Here is a 15,865-nt window from a genome sequence, read left to right on the forward strand (position 1 = left end):
GTTTGTATCGTGCGATCAGTACTGCGGGCTATGGCGAAACACTTGCATCCCAGAGAGTCAATCTCGAGGACAAAATAGCCGGTGGCCGCCCAGAACCAGCTCTGGTGTATAACACTCAGAGTCTCGTGTGTTGGCCACCGCGCATTCAACCTCGAAACCGGCCACTCTGGCCCACTTCACGATATTTCACAGTCACTTGGTATTTTCTTCTTCGATGAAGCCTTTATTTCATTCACTTCACTAATAATAACCTAGCATAACATTGTTCCGGCACTCGCCCTCACTAAGAAAAGAAAACACGTGTCCTATGAAAAGTTGCTGGCTGTCATGTCAAAGTTGTTGTGTTCCGTGTGTACGTCTGTCCGTTTCCAGAGTCCAAGTTCAAGTCCCCCAGCTCAAATTTGGCAATTAGCGCTGAGCCTCCAGCTTAGAACGCTGCAGCTTTTAATTCTGCTCGGCGCGGCGTCGCTGCTTCGATCTGCATCCTATTGTGCGAGAGCATCTTACTCTTAGCGTCGCTCTGCACTCTTAACTCTGCACCGCTGCATTGCGTGGTATGCGTATGCATTGCTAAAGCTTTTTGCTCTTTGCGCAGCTTTGCGCCGCTGTGTTGTCGTATGCGCTTTGCCGCGCGCTCTTTTGTTTCGGCTGCGCTGCTGTGCAGAAAAGAGAAGCGCCGGTAGATTTCTTTTCGTTGTCGTCCGATGCTGCGCTGTTTCGTTTTAGTGCTCGCCGTTGTTGTTGTTGTTGTTGTCTCTATGCTTCACTGTGTGAATTGCCCGTCGATGCAGACTGTACCCGGTCGATCGCAGTTAGATTTCTCCGTGTCGTTTTCTGTCGCTGTCCGTTTTGTCGTTGTTGTTGTCCGTTGCTTGCCTTGTTAATGTTGTTGTTACTATGTTCCAGCGTTTGAAAATGCTCTGCTATTTCGTAGCATTTCGTTGAGCTCTCGCTACCGCTCTCATTTTTGACGAGAGCCGTAGCAGAGTTGTAGCCTAACAATAAAAAGTTTGTGCTCTGCTATGCTCTCAGTTTCGTCTCGTCAAAAACTACAGCAGTAGCGAGTAGCACAAAAACAACTGATGTGCTACGCTCTGCCGTAGCGGTAGCTGAAAACAGATAGCGAAAGCGATAGCTGAAAACAGCGAACGAGATGAAATCATAGCGAGATGAAAACGGAGCGAGATGAAAACAGAGCGAGATGAAAACAGAGCGAGATGAGAGTAAAACAAATGTGCGAGAGCGATATGAGCAGGGCTGTCATTTTAGATTTTTTGCCGTCAGATCTGGCAAATGGGAGCGATTTGAGCAGCCGCATTTTGTTTTGTGTTTATTTTTACTTCAATTTTTGATTGATGTCAAATTAACGTAGGGATAAATTGTGTAGTTACAGAAATCAAATAATAAAAAACATTTTTTCAGTTACTAAATTAGAAATTATACTCAAAATCTTTATTTATATTCATTTTCAAATAAAGACAGATGAAAACAGAGCGAGATGAAAACAGAGCGATATGAAAACAGAGCGAGATGAGAGTAGGACAAACAGCAGATTTTTTTTGTTTGCTTTTACTGCAATTTTTGGTCGGTTTTCGAAATGCGCCGTTACTTTTTTCATTTTGCTATGTGGTAGAGAGAAAATTTGACACTTTTTCATTTTGCTTTGTGGTAGAGAGAAAATTTGGCACTTTGAAGTTTTAATTCAATGTGCAAACATGCCACCGCAAAAAAGGAATTTTAATATTAATAAATATTTCGATGCAAGTGATGACGATTACGTTAAATGCAAAAAATGCGAAAGACTTTTAAAAAAAGATCGTGTTTTTAATTTAAAAATGCATTTATTGTTGCACGAAATACAAATCGATGATAAAGGAAGTGAGATTAGTGATTCTGTTGCCACTTCTAAAAATTTAAAACATCAACTAGTAAAAGTGAAAATTAACAGAAAAACATTAATTCGGTCATATATTGGCCTTGTAACTGAAGAAAGCGTGCCATTCCATGTGCTTAATTCAATTAATATGCGCAATATAATTGACCCCATATGTCAAGGGCTTGAAGCAAAACATGGAATAAATTTTAAATTGAATGGAAGCAAATGCAAGTCTGTTCTTAAACACGCTGCAGCGAATGTTCGACGCGAAATAAAAGAAGAGAGTAAAAATCGCCTATTATCTTTAAAAATTGATAGTGCAACGCGGCTTGGGCGAAATATTTTTGGCATCAGTGCACAATTTATAAGCAAGAATGAAATAAAATCGCAAATTCTTGGCATGGTGGAACTTAAAGGAGCTGACTCCAGCAAATCTAAAAATCTAGCTAAGGAAATTATTTCTGTTTTAGAAAAGTACGAAATATCTCTGGGCCAAATCGTATCAATAACATCGGATAATGGGGCCAATATGTTAAAGACTTCAAAAATTTTGTCACAAATGTACACAAGCGATGAAGATTTGGACGAAACTTTTATTGAGCAAAAGAATATTGAGTACATAAGACAAATTCATAATTTTGAAAAAAATGAAAACATGTTTGTGACTGATATACAAATATGCCGATGTGCAGCCCACACTGCACAGCTTTGTGCACTTGATGTTACCAAACACGCAGTTATAAAGAAGTGTTTATTTCAATGCCGCAACCTTACAAAATACATCCGAAAGTCTTCAAACGGCTACCGTGATTTATTTGAACTTAAAAATTTTAAATTACCTCAATTGGATTGTGCTACAAGATGGGGATCAGCCTTCAACATGGTTGAAAAACTTCACAACGCAAAAAGTATATTGGATATAATCGAATCTGTGGAAAATCAGACAGAAGAAGAAAATTTTGAAGCAAATGACGCTTTATGGGATTTTATGGAGTCATATATCACTAGTATGGCTCCACTACAAAAGGCAATAGTTCAGTTCCAAGCAGAGCAGTTGCATTATGGAAATTTTTATGCTGTTTGGCTAACTTGCAAACTAGCCACTAATCAGATTTTATCGAAAAACTCTTCAAATAATGATTCACTAATTTCTATAATTGCAAGCAATCTTCTTCAAAGTATGGAAGCACGAACCAAAACATTAGTGTCAAACGTGGGCTTCGACGCTTGCCTTTATTTGGACCCCAGATTCCATAATATTATAGATAATTCCCAAAAAGAAAGAGCAATCGATTTTTTAAAGACATTGTGGGAAAAAATTAAAATTTTCGGTTCCAATCCCAGTATGACATACTCAAATAATTCATTGGATACAGACGCTGGACACACCAAAGACAATAATTTCGAGCTGTTAGACGATTTTTTAAGTGCCAGTATGGTTGTTCCAAATGAGTCAACTAATGTCCATGCAAAGATTGAAACACTAAAGTTACCAGTGATGAAGGCGAATACAGATGTTTTATGTTTCTGGAAATACAAAAAGTCAACCGATCCCGAACTTTACGCCCTAAGCAAAGTATGTTTTGCTATACCGCCAACTCAAGTAAGTATTTCGGTTTTAATAAATACAAAAATACAAAGCTAAAAACAATATATACATTTCTTTACAATTGCAGGTTACAATAGAGAGAGCGTTTTTCTCGTTGAAACTGGTGCTGTCCGATAATCGAAATCGATTAAGTCATGAGACTTTGGAGAACATACTTTTAGTTAGGCTTAATTCGAATCATTTAGATAGTGCTATAGAGAATTTAAGTTTATTTGAAAATGAAGATTAGTATATGTTTATTTACTTTAGTTTCTAATTTCGTTACTGAAATAGGTTTTTTTTTTTAATTTTTTATTTTTTTTTTTAATGTCTTTATTTGAAAATGAATATAAATAAAGATTTTGAGTATAATTTCTAATTTAGCAACTGAAAAAATGTTTTTTATTATTTGATTTCTGTAACTACACAATTTATCCCTACGTTAATTTGACATCAATCAAAAATTGAAGTAAAAATAAACACAAAACAAAATGCGGCTGCTCAAATCGCTCCCATTTGCCAGATCTGACGGCAAAAAATCTAAAATGACAGCCCTGCTCATATCGCTCTCGCACATTTGTTTTACTCTCATCTCGCTCTGTTTTCATCTCGCTCTGTTTTCATCTCGCTCCGTTTTCATCTCGCTATGATTTCATCTCGTTCGCTGTTTTCAGCTATCGCTTTCGCTATCTGTTTTCAGCTACCGCTACGGCAGAGCGTAGCACATCAGTTGTTTTTGTGCTACTCGCTACTGCTGTAGTTTTTGACGAGACGAAACTGAGAGCATAGCAGAGCACAAACTTTTTATTGTTAGGCTACAACTCTGCTACGGCTCTCGTCAAAAATGAGAGCGGTAGCGAGAGCATAGCACAATTTTTATTGCTATTGCTGCTATAGAGTAGTTTTTGCAAACGCTGCTATGTTCAATTGCGTAGCCTGCGAGCAATGCAAGTTGTGCGTTTGCTGAGCGCCGTTAATCTTACTCCGTTGCGTTTTCTGTCCTCGTCCGTTTTGTCATTGCGTCCGTCTGCTGTTGCGTCGCCCTGTTACTACCCTACACTATAAGGATAAAATGGGTATATCTACTTTGCTTAAATTATGACTTCATTATTTTCTCTTAATTCTAACAAGTGTACTTAAAACTATTGTATTACTGGGGCGTAAAAATGTGATACTTCACACCCCCCCCTTTGTTACCGCGTGAAAAATGAACGAGCTGGTGAGTGTTACCGCGTCGACCCTACCTGGTACGAGTGCCTTTGATATTAACCTACTACACCGTTCAGTTGGCCCCCTTAAACTACTCCAGCATCCTGGTCCTGGCTCTGACTTTCCCCGTCCACGGATTACTCATGGCTCATATAGGTTTTACCTTTTCTTCTTTTTCCTCTTTGCTGGTAGTTGTAGTAGGAGTAGTAAGAGTCTGCGCGGCTTCCAATTTGATGACACTTCGACTGAGCTGCGTCCATTCGAAGTCAGATCGATGAAGCGCGGTCGTCGCTTACCAGCAGCTATATCTTGCGTTGATATGCTGTCATTGTCAGTAGGCTTCTCAAACATGTTGGCCAAATGCTTTGCCTGGGCATTCGTCGACTCCGGCTGTTGTCGTTGATGCTCTACCACATCCGCGTAGACGGAGGTTTCCGTACACGGCTTTGCTTTATCTGCTAGCGGCCTGCTAGCTACCGATATCTTACATGTCCTGCATTCCATAATGCGTCTTAACTCGGGTTCGGCATTGGGCGTCGATTTCGTCCCAACGTCGTCATCCCCGCAACGATACACTACCGATTCATCCACTACCGGTATCACGGCGTTTCTGCGTTCTACCTCAGCAAGGGGCTTTGTTTCCAACGTATCGCTCTTATCGCAGCCGTCAGGTTTTGCTGGTTTGTCCACTTCTGAAGGTAGGACGAGAGGTGGGCTCGTAGCCACCTCAGCCAGCCTGAGTTTGGCTGTGACCATCTGGTTGACCTCCCGCGTGGTCTCATCCGCCTGTGCGACCTTTGTACGTGTGTCCTCTGCTTGGTTCGCCTCCGCCATATCCATCCGTGAGCGGAGGCGCGAGTCGTTTCCCGACTGAGGAGCGCTTCTGAAGGGGTTAATGTGTCCATTCGGTGTGTGGCCCGCTAGAAAAAACATCTTAGGTGGTTCTCTTTGACTGCCAACCGTGTCAGTTCTGTCATCGTTCGGCACTCGTAGCGCTTCATGTAGAGCTGATAAGTGGGCAACATGTTGTCGTATGCCCGGTCTAGCTGTTCCGCTTCCGACCACCCTGCTCTCTTCATCAGTATCCGCAAAGCGATGAGGTAGTCCTGGAAAGACTCGCCGACGCGCTGCAATCGGGCGCGGATCTCGTCTTCCAGGCGCCTGAAGTATCGGGGCGGGAGGAAGAACTGCAGAAACTCGTTCTTGAAAACTTCCCACGTCGCACCCTGGAGTCCACTTCCCCAGAACCAGTCCTCGGCCCGTTCGATCAGTAGTTGCGGTATTGCCCAAGACAACTGACTGACGTCAACCTGATATGCCACGGCCCGCTCTTCCAGCTGCTCAATGAAGCGCAAGGGATCCGTTCTACCGTTGAAGACCACGCCCCATTTCGTTGGCTGGACTGTCTGCCGGATCATTGGCCCCATGCAGCCTGCCGACGGTGCCGTTGTAGTCATTGTGTCGGTACGTTGATACTCGAGCGTTGAGAAAGTAATCCCACGATGAGGCCTATAAAATATCCCACGACGATAGTCTAGATATCTCACGACGATAGTTGATTTAACCCACGACGATAGTTGATTTAATCCACGACGATAGTTTTAATATCCCCCGACGATAGTTGAAGTATGCCACGACGATAGTTTATATCCCACGATGTTAATTTATATCCCGCGACGATAGTTGAATATCCCACGACGATAGTTAAAATATTCCAAGATGATAACTTATGCTCCACGATGATAATTTTCATCCCACGATGATAACTTACATTCCACGATGAATTCCCACGATGATATATCAAGTACTCTACGACGATGCTTGTTGAAATTCCAGGACGATATATCTAAATTCCACGACGATATTTGTTAATTATCCCACGACGATATATCAATATCCATATCAAAATTCCACGGCGATATTTCAAATATACCACGACGATATATCAAATATCCCACGACGATGTTTGTTAATTATCCCCCGACGATATATCAAATATCCCCCGACGGTGCTTGGTGATTATCCCACGACGATATATCAAATATCCCACGACGATGCTTCTTGAAATTCCAGTGTAGCTCTGTAAATATCCTACGGCGATGCTCCGAGGCTGTGAAATGCCCTGCGGCGATGCACTGAAAGGCTGAGGTGAGATGCGCAGGTGATGTGTACCCGTCGAAGGCTGGTTGACCAGTGAAAATGTGTGCCCAGCTCTGTCTCTGCCTCCTATCTGCGATGCTGCTGACACCCGAGTTCGGCCTCGGCTACTCAGTCCGATCTTGTCTCTGTCCGTTACTAACTCTCACCTAACAGTGCTGTTTTCTTTAATTTTTCTTTGCTATGCCAATCGATACGCTTTCTCGTGGTTGCTACTGCGCCATTTTGCCGCTATCGGCGGCCATTTTGCGACCACGGAATGAGAGCGGATAGTGAGCCGAAATGGCCGAGCTATCCGTGTTTGGGGCACCAATATACCTTACTGGAGAAACTGCAGTGGGAATGGGGCGGCCTGGGAATGCTGCGGTCCAGCTCTGGCGTATAACGCTGAGAAGCGGGATAGCAGTGCCTGCCGTGTGCTACCTAGCGTGCCTAGAGTACGCTAACCCAGCCTCGAGAACAGCCGCGTGGATCGCCACCTCGACTCGGCTCTGGCGTATAACTGCTGGGTCGCCACTCTTGGTGTTCTCGAGGACCGATAGCCAGTCCTCGAAAACCACCACCGACCACTGTTTCGACCCAGCTATGGTGTATAACACTTAGAGCTGGATCGCACTGCACCCACTATGTGCTATGGTCGGATGCCACGAAGTCCTAGCGCTAGCTTGTCTCGCACCCAGCTAAACTGACTGTCGCCACGATTCAACTCCGGTGTATCACACTCGGCTTTGAGTCGCGTGACCAATGCAGCGGGCTGTGGTGAGACACCTGTAACGAGAAGAGCACCTCTGCCTAGCACACAGCCAAGCTGACCATCGCCACGATTCAACTCTGGCGTGTAACACTCAGATTTGGATCGCGCGATCAGGGCTGTGAGCTGTGGCGAGATACCTGCGACGAAAAGAGCCCCCTGCCTAGCACACAGCCGAGCTGACTATCGCTACGATTCAACTCTGGGGTATAACACTCAGGTTTGTATCGTGCGATCAGTACTGCGGGCTATGGCGAAACACTTGCATCCCAGAGAGTCAATCTCGAGGACAAAATAGCCGGTGGCCGCCCAGAACCAGCTCTGGTGTATAACACTCAGAGTCTCGTGTGTTGGCCACCGCGCATTCAACCTCGAAACCGGCCACTCTGGCCCACTTCACGATATTTCACAGTCACTTGGTATTTTCTTCTTCGATGAAGCCTTTATTTCATTCACTTCACTAATAATAACCTAGCATAACATTGTTCCGGCACTCGCCCTCACTAAGAAAAGAAAACACGTGTCCTATGAAAAGTTGCTGGCTGTCATGTCAAAGTCGTTGTGTTCCGTGTGTACGTCTGTCCGTTTCCAGAGTCCAAGTTCAAGTCCCCCAGCTCAAATTTGGCAATTAGCGCTGAGCCTCCAGCTTAGAACGCTGCAGCTTTTAATTCTGCTCGGCGCGCGGCTTCGATCTGCATCCTATTGTGCGAGAGCATCTTACTCTTAGCGTCGCTCTGCACTCTTAACTCTGCACCGCTGCATTGCGTGGTATGCGTATGCATTGCTAAAGCTTTTTGCTCTTTGCGCAGCTTTGCGCCGCTGTGTTGTCGTATGCGCTTTGCCGCGCGCTCTTTTGTTTCGGCTGCGCTGCTGTGCAGAAAAGAGAAGCGCCGGTAGATTTCTTTTCGTTGTCGTCCGATGCTGCGCTGTTTCGTTTTAGTGCTCGCCGTTGTTGTTGTTGTTGTTGTCTCTATGCTTCACTGTGTGAATTGCCCGTCGATGCAGACTGTACCCGGTCGATCGCAGTTAGATTTCTCCGTGTCGTTTTCTGTCGCTGTCCGTTTTGTCGTTGTTGTTGTTCGTTGCTTGCCTTGTTAATGTTGTTGTTACTATGTTCAATTGCGTAGCCTGCGAGCAATGCAAGTTGTGCGTTTGCTGAGCGCCGTTAATCTTACTCCGTTGCGTTTTCTGTCCTCGTCCGTTTTGTCATTGCGTCCGTCTGCTGTTGCGTCGCCCTGTTACTACCCTACACTATAAGGATAAAATGGGTATATCTACTTTGCTTAAATTATGACTTCATTATTTTCTCTTAATTCTAACAAGTGTACTTAAAACTATTGTATTACTGGGGCGTAAAAATGTAATACTTCACACTTTTATACACAAACGCAATGGAAAATACCATCAAAGAAGTAATAACTAGAAAGTTACCAGATAGGCTTTTCATGACACTAGCTAGATTCGACATAACAACTGTCACAAATCTTAAGCAAGTAGCTCAAAGAGAGGGTCTATACGAAAATAATACAGAAATAAAGAAATCAAATCAAAGCCAACAAAGTGGAAAAAGTGGAAAATATTTTCCCCAATCTATAGGTTCAACACCAAATACTTCCCAAACTAATCAAGCTGGTCAACAGCCAAAATCGGATAATAATCCGCCTTCATTCAAAGAATTCCAACAGAAACTAAATCAAGGAAGAGTTCAGAACCCCTTGAATTATCAAACACATATGTATTCAAATTCTCAGGAGAATCCTCCTAATCAACCAATGAAAAGACAAAGAGAAAGTAACAGTGGAATAAGCAGGATGGACACATCCGAAAATTTTCATCAAGAAGCCTTGGAACAGGAAGAGTCAGAGAACGAGACAGAAATCCATTCATTAGAATAATTCTTAATAATCAACCCCTCAAATGTATTGTTGACACTGGATCATCAATAAACATTCTATCACAAAATTTCTTTAATTTCAAAACTCACTCAGAGAATTTACAAGTCCATACTATCAATGGTAGTATTGAATTAAAAGAAACTGTTTTATTTGCACCTAGCAAACTTTGTCCAAATCACCAAAGATTTTACATTCACAACTTTTCAAACAATTACGATGTGCTAATCGGAAGAAAATATTTACAAGCTTGTAAAGCCCAAATTAATTATATCAAAGATTGCATAACTTTAGGAAGTTATACCTTTTATTTTAAATACGAAGATGAAACAGATCACGAAAAAGGAATCGAACAAAAACAATTTGACCCAATAATAACTAATGACCCAGATATCAATTTTGCAATTAATATTGAAATAAGCGAAAAAAATGAATATCGATAAGATCACTTAAACCCAGAAGAAACCGAAAAATTAAAAAAGGTGTTATTCGAGTTCAGTGATATCCAGTACCGTGAAGGTGAAAATTTGACCTTTACTAGTACGATAAAACACTCGATCCATACAAAACATGAAGGCGTTATTTATAAAAAACCTTATAAATACCCTCAAACCTTCGACCAAGAGGTCAATAAACAAATCCAAGAAATGATAGAACAAGGTATTATTCGAAAATCGAAATCACCTTATTGTTCTGCAATCTGGATCGTGCCGAAGAAACCGGACGCTTCCAATAAACAAAAATATCGTTTAGTCATTGACTACAGGGATCTAAATGAGATCACCATCGACGATAAATTTCCCATCCCACTCATGGATGAAATACTTGACAAATTAGGAAAATGTCAGTATTTCACAACAATTGATTTAGCAAAAGGATTTCATCAAATCCAGATGGATCCCGAATCAATACTAAAAACAGCTTTTTCAACAAAACATGGTCATTACGAATACACACGTATGCCATTCGGTTTGAAAAACGCACCAGCAACGTTTCAAAGATGTATGAATAATCTCCTTGAAGATTTGATATACAAAGATTGCCTAGTATACCTTGATGACATCATAGTTTATTCCACTTCATTGGATGAGCATATGATGTCACTCAAAAAAGTATTCACTAAGTTAAGAGAAGCAAATCTAAAACTGCAGCTCGACAAGTGCGAGTTCATGAAAAAAGAAACAGAGTTTCTTGGACATATAATAACAACAAAAGGTATTAAACCTAACCCTAATAAAGTAAAAGCCATAATTCAGTTTCCAATTCCAAAATCGCAAAAGGAAATAAAATCATTCTTGGGTTTGTGTGGATTTTACAGAAAGTTCATACCAAACTTTGCCAAAATTGTCAAACCAATGACACTCAACCTTAAAAAAGGTGCAACAATTAATATTAACGATCAAAATTACATCTCAGCTTTCGAAAAACTTAAGCTCTTAATCACATCAGATCCTATACTGATCTACCCGAATTTTGATAAACAGTTCTCCCTCACAACAGACGCAAGTAACATAGCCATAGGAGCAGTTCTATCACAAGAACATAAACCAATTTGCTACGCAAGTAGAACACTTAACGAACACGAAGTTAATTACTCCACAATTGAAAAAGAATTACTAGCTATCGTCTGGGCAACAAAATGTTTCCGATCATACCTTTTCGGTAGAAGATTTGAAATCCTAAGCGATCATAAACCTTTAGTATGGTTAAATAATATAAAAGAACCTAACATGAAACTCCAAAGATGGAAAATAAAATTAAATGAATTTGATTATAAAATAAAATATTTACCTGGCAAAGAAAATCACATAGCCGATGCACTTTCAAGAGTAAAATTGAATGAGAACTTTTTAGGAGAAACAAATAGTAATACCGCAGCAACAATACACAGTGCACATGAAGATAATGAGAACTACATATCTATAACAGAAAGACCATTAAACTATTATAATAGACGATTAGAATTTATAAAAGGAATAGAAGAGAAAGTAGATATAACAAAATATTTTCACAAAATAAACATTAAAATCACTTACAAAGAAATGTCAAACGCATATGCCAAAGATATAATAAAACAATATCTTTGTAGCAAAAATAACGTAATTTACTTTCATAACGAACGAGATTTCCCCATTTTCCAACAAGCATACGTTGAATTAATACATCCCAATAATATCACTAAAACTATGAAAAGTAATATCATAAAGAACTTCTACACCCAGGAATAGAGAAAACAATTAATTGGTTCAGAGAAAAATTCTATTTCCCCGACTATCAACACTTAATACAAAACATAATAAATGAATGTGTAACTTGTAACTTAGCCAAAACCGAAAATAGAAATACTAAATTAACATTTGAAATCACTCCAGAAATATATAACATTAGAGAAAAATACATAATGGACATTTATATGATCGACAATTTACAATTCCTTTCATGCATTGATATATTCAAAATTTGCAACATTAATTGAAGTGAAATATAGAGATTCGTTGGAAGCAAAGCGAGCTATATTGAGAATATTTAACGATCTAGGCAAGCCAATAGAAATCAAAGCAGATAAAGATTCAGCATTCATATGCGCAGCATTACAGAACTGGTTAAAAGAAGAGAATGTTAAAATTGATATAACAACAAGTAAAAATGGAATTGCAGACGTGGAAAGACTTCATAGAACAGTAAATGAGAAACTTAGAATCATTAACAACGAAAATAATATTGAAGATAAATTAACTAAATTCGAAAAAATACTTTATACATACAACCATAAAACTAAACATAAAACAACGAATAGAACGCCGGCAGACATTTTCATATATGCAGGAACACCCGAATATAATACTCAGTTAAATAAAATCAGCCAGATAACAGATCTTAATAAAAACAGACACGAGTACGAAATAAACACTCAATATAGACAAGCACCGTTAGTTAAATCAAAAACAACAAATCCCTTTAAAAAGACAGGTATAATAAATCAAATTGATGAAAAACAGTATGAAGAAATAAATAGAGGACGTAAAGTCACTCACCATAAATCCAAATATAACAAGTAAGAAAATTCTAGTCGAGAGTGCTCGACTAGATACTACCCTGAACCCAACAAATAAAAATGCTCATTTAGTATGGCTGAAATTTCAATTTCGATGTATTTAAAAATATAAATCAAATACCAAACTCATTTAATAAAATATAAAAATATTTTGAAACAATTAAAAAAAACTAACATCAGTTGCATCGATCGGGATTCGAACCGCGACTTCTCGATCGAGCGTCATGCAGCTAACACACTGTAACGAACCTTCGGTTTATCCCGAGTCTAAGCTGGGCTAGTTTCAGCTGACTGTGGATTCGTTGCCAACAAATTTATTTGTTGAAGCCCCTGCGATAATTAATTAGTCTTGTGGTTTAGGTTTTATAGCGTAATGGTATATTTTCTTAAATAAATATGAATTGTACACGTCACTTATGTAAATGTATGTGGCTCGCTGGTTTGCTTAGCGACGCACACCTACTGAGCGCTTGTTCAACGCACTCCGGCTGGGAGAGTGTTATGCTGAACACGCTAGCTCACCGTAAGGATTTGAGAAACGCCAGGATCTGGATCTGTAAACTCTGGCGGTTCGCCAGCTATGCAGATCTCTCCTACTATCTCGCTCACTCACAGTACAACACTAGCTTCGTTCACTCACAAGCACTTCTCTTACGCACGGCTACGCGAACTCACCCAGGTGTGCAGACCTCGCTTACGTTGCTGATATGCACCGATGTCCTGATCGGCGCCTGCTGATGATCTGCAAGGATTCCCACTGGATGTCCTTGCTGTTCCCTCGATGTCCTTGCTGTTCCCACGATGTCCTGGGAGTCCTGATTTACCACTCGCGTTGACTTTCACTTGACTTTCTTCACACACTTTCACTATATAGCTTCTCACCGGTATATTTTCGACTTCTTTTACTTCTTTTGACTCCTTTTTTTGACTTCTTTCTCCACTTCGTATGGAGCCGCTGGTGGCCTTTTATACCCCAGCCACAGGCCCTGCCTCGTGTGGTAACGGGGCCTGTCCGGCTCTGGAGCGGGGCCTTCCTGCTGCTGGTGCCCATAAAACGGTAAAGTGGCGTGATCTGGGTGACGCCACTTTCCCGCCAAATTGCGTGGCAGCCTCCCATTGGCCAAAGTACCGTTGTTGCCATGCGAGTGAAAACGTCCACTGCTATCACCCGGCCCGAACGGCACCTCTGCTAACGGTCACCGATGATCGTCGTGCGTGCGACGCGAACTCATTGCTGAATCTGTAGGAGCGAAAGAGCCCGCCTCTAACAGGACTTTGACCCCCTTTCCAGTGCGAGGGTCGCTCCTACAGTATTCGCGTCGCTGTGTGGAGCAACATGTATATGCACGTATATGCATATAAACGCACAGCAAATACATACGTTTATATACATTAATACGTGCATACCTATATTGCTCCTCACACTCCCCTCTTCCTTCGGGAAAACACGAGACCATCGTGTTTGAATTTGGCGCCCGTCTCCGCTGCGTTGCTCCGTTTTGCGTCGCTCCATCCCTCGATGCTCCATTCTGCGCTGATCGCTGCTGTTAACGCTCTGTTAACGTTAACCGCTGGCAATGCCGCACTCTGCCGGTAAGTGAATGGGGCTAATATTTTTATAAGTCTCGACAAAACCTTAATAAAAATATTGTTTTTCAGGTTGGGCATCTTTTCCTCCATGCCCCTTGACCTGATGGCCTGCCGCTGCCAATGCCCACGCCGGGCGCTGCTGCAAAACTCGCCTCTCGGTTTTGCAGCCCCCGGTGGCATTGGCGCACGCGCGCATGGCAATGGCCATTTCACCCATTTGGCGCACGCTGTCCCTCGCCGTTGGAGACATCTCTCTTCTTGTTTCTGCTGCTTCTTGGCCCCTTGGGGATGCTCCGGTGGGGCATCGCAGTCAATACATGCACTGCTGCTACGAGATCGGGCCACAGACATCGTTCGCAAATGGTCACCGGTGTCAGATCTTTGGTGTCGGTGCGCTTGTTGGCCACTCCTCTTTCGCGCACAGCTCCAGCGGAGTCGCTGGCCAGTGTGCGAGGATTCGGTTGCCAAGCTTTACCGACACCTGGCGATCCATGACCGGTGGAGCCATTCGCGTGGCAGGCGTCTGTAGTCACCTCTCACAGCAAACAGCCACATCTCCGACTGCATGCCCGCGTGCAATATGGGCCGCCGCTGCCTCCGCCCACGCCGGACGCTCCTGCACAACTCACCTGTTGGTTCTGCAGTCTCCGGTGGCTTTGGCACTCGTGCGGCGGCCACCTGCCTCACCATATCCCTCGTCAACCTCTCTGCTGCTGGCGAAGGCTCGTCGCTGATCTCCGTTTGCGGCGCTGCAGACACATAATTGGATTGCTGTTGGGAGCTGGCCACATCGATGTCGTTCGCAACTGTCACCGGCGCCGAATTTTGACGCCGACTGGCATTTTGTGGCACACTCCTCATTCGCGCACAGCTCCAGCGAAATCGCTGGCCAGTGCGCGAGGATTCGGCCAACAAAACGCGTCTACGCCTCAGTACGGCAACCGGAAGAACAGTCGCGTGGCAGGCATCAATGGTGAACCAACCCCAATGGGCAACCCAAAAATATGCCTGCATGCTCCTCGACTTCACCTGGAACACTTCACTCGACACACTGCACTCGAGCGCCGTCGGTCCACTCTGGTAACTCATCCACAAGAAGCCCGGCCCGATGCCAACATGCCCATTTATACCCTCTGCTGCCACGTCGCCGGCTGCGTAGGCGGCAGCATATAACGGGACCTGTGTCCTCTGTTCAGCCCACTCTAGCTTTCCCTGCCTTATGGCTGAATTCCAGGCAGGCTACGGTATCGCCTTAATACCGTTTTCCCCACTCTCACCTACACATGCATACATAGCCCTTCGGTGGCCGAACAACCAAATGCAAGCTCTTCTGCTGCGTTGCATTGTTGTTGGCCGTTTTATGTATCTCTTTGGTAGTGATTGTTTTATATGTCGCTGTGTATTTTGTTGTTGGCTGTTTTAGTTGTATCTGTACATTTTGTTGTTGGCGGTTTTAGATGTCGCTCGCTTTGACATCTTCGTGCGCAAGCGATCGCTGGGCAGCCGACGTAGGCCCTTGACCCTTGCCTACGCTCGCTTGCTCTCGCTTCGCTGTGTGTGTGTGTGTAGCAATTCTTTTGCCTGGAATGCGTGCGGCTTGTTGTTGTTTTTCCGCTTTTCGCTTTCGCTAGACAAATACATAATTTCAGCTGCGCGCGTTGTTGTTGCGCATGTACCGTATATGAGTGTTGTTTGCGCATGCACTGCTTTGTTGTTGTATCTATGCATTGCGCATGCAGTACTGTAC

The 15,865-nt window shown here is 42.7% G+C and overlaps 1 long non-coding RNA gene across 2 annotated transcripts in view; it reads left to right on the top strand.

Annotated features, from left to right (window-relative positions):
- Positions 1-15,865, top strand: part of LOC149268249 (uncharacterized) — a 61,414-nt gene that overhangs the window by 36,552 nt on the left and 8,997 nt on the right. The window lies entirely within an intron of this gene.

This window comes from Drosophila arizonae, chromosome X (genome assembly GCF_054131065.1).
Source record: "Drosophila arizonae isolate 15081-1271.41 chromosome X, UAZ_ARI_1.0, whole genome shotgun sequence".
NCBI classification, from domain to species: Eukaryota; Metazoa; Arthropoda; class Insecta; order Diptera; family Drosophilidae; genus Drosophila; species Drosophila arizonae.